General features: G+C 32.0%; 1 pseudogene; it reads left to right on the forward strand.

Annotated features, from left to right (window-relative positions):
• Positions 1-347: 347 nt before the first annotated feature.
• Positions 348-7,606, forward strand: LOC127706522 (uncharacterized; annotated as a pseudogene).
• Positions 7,607-10,144: the final 2,538 nt, after the last annotated feature.

Here is a 10,144-nt window from a genome sequence, read left to right on the forward strand (position 1 = left end):
TTCATAACCCTCAGCATTGTTGGCGCTTACCTTTGCTTCATGGTTCTTCTGTAAAGTCATTATTTGTTTTGTCAAAAAACTGAAACCCAAATTAAAGTTTCAGAAAATGAACAAACAAAACTTATAAATACGTATGAAATGCAATTATAAAGTCTGCCCTGCGAAAAAAAAATACACATAAAAATAAATACAGTTAAAACAAGTTTACGAAGCATTCCATATCTTTTAAGAAAGGTGATTTTTTCCTCATTCATTATTTTGGCGATTGAAGAATGTTAGTAATTACTCACTTCAATGATATTTTGACAAACGTAATACTTGAATTAAAAACCATTTTTTAGTAGATTTTAATCATGAAATGTGCACTATTACTGACCTTCGTCGTACTCCTGGTTGTTTGGGCTGATGACACACATGCCTGGTTTGGAGGAGGTGGAAGTTCTCGTTTCTAGTTCTAGAAGTAGCGACTCATCAAAGTCATTGAGTAGATCTGGTTCTTCAAAAACAAATCGTAAAAGTGGCGGTGGCTGGTGGGGTGGTAGTAGAAGTTCTAGTTCCAGTCAGTCCGTTTCTTCATCAGCGACAAAGTCAGTTCAGAAACAAGAAAAGCCAAAAGCAAGCGTAATTGATAAAGTGAAAGGGGCAATTGGTGGAGCCATTGATAATGTTAACACAAAAGCGAAAGAAGTAAAAACGTATGTCAAAGGATACGTTAATGGCGCAAAAGAGATGCACAACACATATACGTAAGTGTTGATGAATCTGGATTTATGGAATAAAAACGTATCATAAAAGTATCGTTCAATAATACACGTATATTTGTAACAATCTGATAACGGTAAGTGTACAAATACTTTTATGTATATCTAAAAAAATATATTGTTTACACTAATGTGGTGATAGATAAAACAATCACAGATGCGATTAAAACAATAAAAGAACAAATGTAATACTGTATAAAAAAAATACTAGGCATTACTGAATGCAAGTTCATAGAAGTTAACATACTGGCATAGAAATCATGCCGTCCAAGATTCTAATATCGGCGACTGTCCTCCATTATTGCAATATGAGTAAATGCTACCAATCTATTAGAGAGATCTATCAAACAATTACAAGATTAAGGCGAAGAAAGATTTTCAGAAACAAAATAAGGCATTTAGGTTGTTCATAATAGTCCTTCTACTATGAGCACACAAATATACTCGAGCATATTGTTTTTCTTTAATTGTTTAACATTTCTTACCGATATAACATGTTACTTTTATTATTCTTCCCTTAGTTTATTTATTTTATATTTACATTGTGTCATAGGTCAAATTTATTTGTTCAGTGTATGTTCAATGGTGTTAAAGAAGACTTTTTTGTTAAATAAACTGAATGTGACTTTTTTCCTTTGTAATACTGGTTATTTCAAGCATTCCTGTCAAGTTTTGTCATAATCAGTTCAATAATTTGAGAAAAATCTAGTATAATTTTAGACGACATCTACAGCGATTCGAGCAAAATTTCTTCTAAAAATCCAAACCCAGCCGCATCATGATAGAATATAGTGTGGACCAATAAATGATCAAATATTTATCTCATCTGCCTAAAAACAGTTGAATATGATACAAAAGATGACTTTAGGATGATAAATAGTACTAATGGACCTCTTTGTCTTCCTTATAAGGTCTCTTTTGGTCCATTTATACCTCTCATTTCCTCAAAATTTCTACTTTTTAGGCCAATAAATAAAAATTTTGGGGTAACTTCCACTCATTTATGATAGAAATGTTATAATAAATGATTAATTGAAGTATTCAAGCTGAATGAACTATCCGTATAAAAGTTTGCTGTCTCCAAGGAGGTTTCAATAAGTCCTTACGTAAAACTTAAATTTACGCCGCATCCCAGAGAGGGACATCAAAAGCTTCTCTTTTGGTGAATAATTTGTTGTTACTGCTTTAAAAATAATTTCATTTACTTAAAACTATATATTTATTAAAGTATTTCTTAGGAAAAAATTTCTAGTATAGCAGAATATAATAAATAAGGAGAAAAAGCTCACCAAAACTCTAAGTATGGCTTGTTCTGTCAACTAATATTCATGGTAAAGTCCTATTTCAAGGAAATTTTCTTATAAAATGTGTTTTGGAGACTCAATCCACTCAGAATATTTCATTATTTATAATATTTCACTTAAATAGCAAGAAATTTTAACACATGAGAGTACTCACAAGGTTAAAAGTGTATGTACAGCTTCCCATATTAGGTGTAATACCACCATTGATTTTCCCCTATTAGTCTTTGTTAAATTTGCACTTTTCAAAAAATTGTGCAGAATTTATCTTTGTTTCAAATAAAGAAATACTTGGCATGAGTAAAGTTTTATCCTGTCCAGTACTATAGAAAAAATTTCACATAACATTTCATTGCATATAAGAAAATAACCCTCACTGCAAGTTAACCAATCAAATTTTCCCCCTTTTTTAACCTGTGTACAAGCTTTAGTAACCATGTAACCTCAAGTTTCCAAAATATTTTATAGAAACCCCAAATAAAAAAATAATGGTGCTTTGAAATACCCAAGATATATGTTTATGACCCAGAAATGTTTTACTGCAATGAAATGTAGGATCAATTACCTACAACTTTCAAATTCAAGGGAATATTTTTTTAGACCTATTTTCGTATGCAGCCGGATGTGACGTACTATGATTTGGTGGTATTACACCTAAAGAAGACTTTTTTGTTAAATAAACTGAATGTGACTTTTTTCCTTTGTAATACTGGTTATTTCAAGCATTCCTGTCAAGTTTTGTCATAATCAGTTCAATAATTTGAGAAAAATCTAGTATAATTTTAGACGACATCTACAGCGATTCGAGCAAAATTTCTTCTAAAAATCCAAACCCAGCCGCATCATGATAGAATATAGTGTGGACCAATAAATGATCAAATATTTATCTCATCTGCCTAAAAACAGTTGAATATGATACAAAAGATGACTTTAGGATGATAAATAGTACTAATGGACCTCTTTGTCTTCCTTATAAGGTCTCTTTTGGTCCATTTATACCTCTCATTTCCTCAAAATTTCTACTTTTTAGGCCAATAAATAAAAATTTTGGGGTAACTTCCACTCATTTATGATAGAAATGTTATAATAAATGATTAATTGAAGTATTCAAGCTGAATGAACTATCCGTATAAAAGTTTGCTGTCTCCAAGGAGGTTTCAATAAGTCCTTACGTAAAACTTAAATTTACGCCGCATCCCAGAGAGGGACATCAAAAGCTTCTCTTTTGGTGAATAATTTGTTGTTACTGCTTTAAAAATAATTTCATTTACTTAAAACTATATATTTATTAAAGTATTTCTTAGGAAAAAATTTCTAGTATAGCAGAATATAATAAATAAGGAGAAAAAGCTCACCCAAACTCTAAGTATGGCTTGTTCTGTCAACTAATATTCATGGTAAAGTCCTATTTCAAGGAAATTTTCTTATAAAATGTGTTTTGGAGACTCAATCCACTCAGAATATTTCATTATTTATAATATTTCACTTAAATAGCAAGAAATTTTAACACATGAGAGTACTCACAAGGTTAAAAGTGCATGTACAGCTTCCCATATTAGGTGTAATACCACCATTGATTTTCCCCTATTAGTCTTTGTTAAATTTGCACTTTACAAAAAATTGTGCAGAATTTATCTTTGTTTCAAATAAAGAAATACTTGGCATGAGTAAAGTTTTATCCTGTCCAGTACTATAGAAAAAATTTCACATAACATTTCTTTGCATATAAGAAAATAACCCTCACTGCAAGTTAACCAATCAAATTTTCCCCCTTTTTTAACCTGTGTACAAGCTTAAGTAACCATGTAACCTCAAGTTTCCAAAATATTTTATAGAAACCCCAAATAAAAAAATAATGGTGCTTTGAAATACCCAAGATATATGTTTATGACCCAGAAATGTTTTACTGCAATGAAATGTAGGATCAATTACCTACAACTGTCAAATTCAAGGGAATATTTTTTAGACCTATTTTCGTATGCAGCCGGATGTGACGTACTATGATTTGGTGGTATTACACCTTAATATGTCCTTTGATTGAGTTAAGCTATTTCAGTTGAAATTTTATAGTGTGTCTTTCTATGTTGTGATGTTACACTATTGTTTCAGAAAAAGGGTGAAGGTTTGGTACCATTAAAACTTTTAAACCCGCTGCATTTGATTGCACCTGTCCTAAGTCAGGAATCTGATGTTCAGTAGTTGTCGTTTGTTGATGTTGTTCATAAGTGTTTCTCGTTTCTCGTTTTTTATATAGATTAGACCGTTGTTTTTCCCGTTTGAATGGTTTTACACTAGTAATTTTTTGGGGCCCTTTATAGCTTACTGTTCGGTGTGAGCCAAGGCTCCGTGTTGAAGACTGTACTGTGACCTATAATGGTTTACTTTTATAATTTTGACTTGGATGGAGAGTTGTCTCATTGGCACTCATACCACATCTTCTTATATCTATCAACTTTTTCTCAGCGGTTGCAAAGCACTTTTTCTAAATCAATTAAGTTTTGAATCAGGATGACACAGTCACAATAGTATAGTTAAATAGTCTCTTTATATTCTTAGACAATGTCATAAAACTATGACAATGTCATTTACACTGTTCAAGCAGCACCGCACGTCAGACAGAAAAGCTGATTGTACATTAGTGAAAATTTGTCACGCCCTCATGAATGTGGGCGTTCTATCAAATACCTTCAGAAAGCTTTCATTAAAATTATTTCGCACACAAGTAACTGTAGTTTCTAAACAAAACAAAAATGTTAATTCAATTTGCTTTGCATTAAACATGTAATGAAGCCACGGATTCATAACCTTCAAAAATTGTTCACTAACGGTTGATAAAACGTAGAAAGTCTGAATAGAAATATAAAAATTATGTCCAGTGCGCGTTTAAGAACGGGCTCTATTCGGACATTTTGAGATATTTCAGTGGTGTACTTGTTTTGTGTATAAAGAATTTTAGAGTTCAATTTGACTTTTAATCAGTTGCATTTTCAATCTTAATCAAAGATGTGTTGGGTTTTCTTCTTTTCTTTAAATTAATATCATGATTCTCTGATATTTCCCATTACCTTCTGAAATCTTGTTTTGAAGATGAATGACTTAACATTTTTACACCAAACATATAAACTTTTACTCTGCGTTTAAAAATAGCATTAAAAGTACAACATCTAACAACAGATAAACATTGCTAGAAGAAAATGAGCAACTCGTTCTCAGGTTGAGATGGAATATGTCGTTATTTGATTTTATGAGATAACAATAGAAACCCCTTAAATATCTTCTCATGACAAGCACGAAAAGTGACGAAACTGAACTTCCAACACCGAGTGATTATATTAATTAACATATACGTTTGTACATGAGCTTTAGAATGATCGAGATCGCATTATGTAATGGACTAATTTTATCATTTTTTGATGTCCCCCTTAATTAATCAATGGGCATTCCACTCCCTGTTTTTTCGAAGAGAGCCTTTAATATTACAATATATTACAATACGCATATTTAAAGTACGTCGACATGCCGCTCATTTTTTGAAGGCATGTCAAACTGTCACTAGTACAAGAAGTCCTATTGAAAACATCAAAGAGTATTGTACGTTATTGTCGGAATTGTGGACTACTGATTCAAAATAATGTTGATTTCGACGACGAGCTTTGTGACCGCTGAGAAAAAATTGAGTGTAATATATCTGTTGCCTAGAACTTGAAATAATGTCTAAAATTGCGTATAAGATATATAACATATCAATATATAATTAGGGAAATGAAAACAGCCACTAAACAAATGGTAAAGGATGACAAAAGCGCAAAAGGTGCAGACAAGTACTTTCATGCAAAAGCCAACTACAAGGCAGCACAACATGGTCCTGGTGGTAAAGCAGCGGCAAAGCATATCAGGTAACTATATCCTCGTGAAATATGAAAAATGATCCTTCGCAAAAACTCTATTATAGATCATTCAACCACTCGGTTCAATACTTCAATAAAAGTAACACTGATAAAATCTATATAATACCCCACCAGGCAAGTATTGCAATGCACGGTTTAACAACGGCGTGGATATGAGTTCTGCGTTGGAGAATTTTGTTAAATGCGAAACAGGGAGAAGACTATATGAATGGTGTTAATAATTGAGAAATAGAATAATGTCATTATTATAAAAATAAGGAGATGTAGTATGATTGTCAATGAGGCAACTATATCCACCAAAGTTTAAATGAAGTCGATGTAAGCAACTATAGGCAACCATACGGCCTTCAATGAGAAAAACCCATACGTATAGTCGACTATAAAAGGCCCCGACATGAAAAATATGAAACAATTCAATTGAGAACACTACAGGCCTAATTTATAACAAAACAGTTTACGAAAAATAAATATGACAGACATGAACCAACGACATTATGTTCACCTGAATAAGAAAAAGATCATAACTCTATTAGTTGGAAATATATATTTTTCAATTCCATGTACCTACAATTATATAAGTGTTTCCCTTAAACATCATATTTATCAAAATATAGAGATTTAGTATGATTGTTAATATTAATGAGTTAACCATCCGCCAGAGACCAAAGGACGAGGATGTAAACAACTGTATGGTACTGTACGGCATTCAACTATGAGCAAAAGCCATACCGTATAGAAAGCTATAAAAGTCTTCAAAAGGACGAAATGTGAATAAAAAAGAGGAAAACTAACGGACTGGTTCATGCTAACAACAACAAACTGAAAAATAGTGAGGCAGATAACAACCAACGACAGTCACTGAATTACAGTCCTCAGACTTGGGACAGGCGCATAAACAATGTGGCGGGGTTTAACATGTTTATGAGCACTTAACCCTTCCTTTAACCTTAGACAGTGGTGTAACAACACAACATAATAACAACAATAACCCATTGGAAAGGGCTTCACTTGTCAGACCGGTACTAAGCATAAAAACCAAAAACCAAAAACACAAAACATCCCGATCGAAGAGTACTCGCAGTTATTGAAATCAAGATCACATATTTTGTTGAAGAAAATGAATTTAAAGTCTATATGCTTAAACAATAAACCAAAGCAAATTTGGCAGACAGCAATCAACGATGTTTGATGATTGCTAATCTAGCAAGGCCTGTTCATCTGTGATATTTATTTATATTATAAAAAATCGATAATGAGTAGTCCACCTCAATTAAAATAAGAATATAAAATACGTAAGAAAATTTTTTTTTTTAAACTGTATCTGTATTTTTTTTTTTTCTTATGTTTTAGTGATGCAAGAGAGACATATCAAACTGCATTTCAAAAAGGGAAAAATATAATTGGGAAAGTAAGTGACGAAGGATACAATGAATTTGCTGCTGATTCCGCTAAAGACCAAGAGGCTAACAGACATGGACAAAATGGTGGTGATCCCAATAAATATCGCACCAAAGATATTCCTGACAAATACAAAAAATAATGTTGCCACAGTTACAATTTTTATGCTTAAGAGATCAGTTTATAAAACATGTATCTCTTGTGTTATATTTTTATCGTTGATAAAATGTCCTTTATACAGCAGACCAAATTATTTAGAGCCACCTTTAGGTTGAATTTAAATCAAATTTAAAACTTCCACGTTTGCCTTCCTCTGCATAGCTCTAATTCTTTAAGCTATGATGGCTATGGGGTATACTATTTTGAGCACAACATATAAAGATGAAAAATTAAATAAACACTCAAGCTTATTTCATTGGGTGTGTATAAGGATGAAATATGTATAACTATTTCATTTGTTTGATCGTATTCGCATGGGATTTTGTGGTATCAGTTTTCAGTAGATCTATTTTGTAAACTGTAGTAAAATTTTGCACACTAAAAAGTATTGTAATTCCATTTCATAATACCCCAATTGCATTTTTTGTTTAACAAATTCCATAATTTTCATAATACTTTATTTTTGTCTCTAATCTAATTCGTCTAAGGTATTTCCCGAAGCTTGCATATATCTTTTGCAATGTTAGCTGGTCTGAAAAATCTGTAGTGGGCAATATCCAAGATAATATATATGTAAAATTTATAATATTTCAAAAGGGGATTTGTAATATGGGTTTCAAAACACAGAATGAGGGCTCGAAATTAGAAAAATTTGATGAACATCAAACAGCTTCTGCATATATGGTGGTGGGTCATTGATATAGACAAAATGATAAGTAAGAGATTTATAATTACGATGATATGACTGTGTCTACGCCAATAAGAAAAGTTGAAAATATTCATCACATTCAACGAACATTGTTGTTAATGTCTTATCTGCGACCGTTTGTTTTGTTTAGTTTTGCCTTTCGTTTCACTGACATACACCAACCCGGAAAATTAACATTCTAATTCGGAAAAAAGATTAGTCGATTTCTAATTCAGATCATTGTAACTCCCGGTAGTATTTCCTGACCCATATGGATAATGATAGCCTTTTTATAATTTTCACCACTTTCTAACACTGCCCAAAATAAAATTGAGAATGGAAATGGGGAATGTGTCAAAGAGACAACAACCCGACCATAGAGCAGACAACAGCCGAAGGCCACCAATGGGTCTTCAATGCAGCGAGAAACTCCCGCACCCGGAGGCGACCTTCAGCACAGTGTTCAGATACATTGTCTTAAGTACACAAAAAAGCAACATGAACTCTGCAGGAATGTAAATACTACCGTGCCACCTATATTCAGCTGTGTAAGTCAAATTACTGGTGAATAAGGCATCAAAATTTAACAGGTTTTGCAGATTTTTACACAGTGTTTCTAAAGTAAAATATGTCTTATAGCTGAATTGAGCATTGCCTTTGTTTGTGGCATCTTGATATAATGAGACACCAGATATTTCAGACGACAAATTGTTCTTGGTGACTACTGTGTCTGACATTTTAAATCAAGATTACATCCGAATCAGTACTCGTTGTGAAAATCGTAAATTCAGCTGTGTGTACATCCCAGGGAAGATGCCATCCTCTTAACTTTTTATTTCAATTGTTATAGATTTATCGTTGTACGGAGTAATGAAGTGTTCGTTTGACATATCGTACATAAGTATTTTACCTGAATTGCAAACTTCCCAAACACTATATCCATAGTCGTAACGAAAAAAGAGGAAAAAGTAACTAAGTGGGCAATTCAAACTCATAAGTCGATATAAACTGACATCGCCATGCTATAAACCAAAATACAAAGAAAAAACGAACAAGTTAAGAAAACACAACATAGAAAACTAAAGATTAAGTAACTACAACCCCACTATAAACAGAGGGTAATCGCAGAAAAGAAGAATGAAATGAAAAAACAAATGAAGATTTATGTTAATGTTTCTGAACGAATGTGTGCTTTTTGTAGTTCGGTACTTTTGTTATTCTTGTTTGCTCACTCACTATATCAGACTGCTTTGGGATTTCATTCTTATAATATAGGTTACGGATTAATGTGATTTTGATTTTTTTTTATTTGTAATTTGCAGTCAAAATCCCACTTGCGTACCGATTGAAAAACATTACGTGAAAGTTGAAATCTAGAGTATGGTTTCAATATCGAAGCATCGGCTACTGTACAGATGATATCCTCTGAGACAGATAATCAAATAGCATCAGTTTCTTCGTGATATTTAATTTTTTTTTTTTTTTAAACATTTGATACAACTTGGTTTTGGTGCGTTCAATACGTATTTCTGAAATAACCTTCATAAGGTCAAAAATATCATAGATATAAGGTCTAAATGAAGAACGAAATTGGTATTTTCGGTACAAATAAAAATAAAAATTCAAACTCCTTTAGAGCAAAACACTCTGGGCACATGAACAGAAAAATAAACTTTTGATGGAAAGGTAAGAAATAAAAGGTTCATTGTAAACGGAATTGAATCATCGAAATATCTATAAGCAAAAATAAGATTTTCGGTTTAAATCATTGTAATATTTCACTAGTATTTAATACGATCTAGTAATGACTTGAACTAAAAGTATTTCTATGTTTTAAAGCACAGGAAATTGAAAAGTAAGTAACACATCTATATCAAATTACGTTTAGTTTTAACAATAATTATTCAAAAAAATTAGATTAAAATGAAA

Source organism: Mytilus californianus, unplaced genomic scaffold, assembly GCF_021869535.1.
Source record: "Mytilus californianus isolate M0D057914Y unplaced genomic scaffold, xbMytCali1.0.p SCAF_6, whole genome shotgun sequence".
Classification (NCBI taxonomy): domain Eukaryota; kingdom Metazoa; phylum Mollusca; class Bivalvia; order Mytilida; family Mytilidae; genus Mytilus; species Mytilus californianus.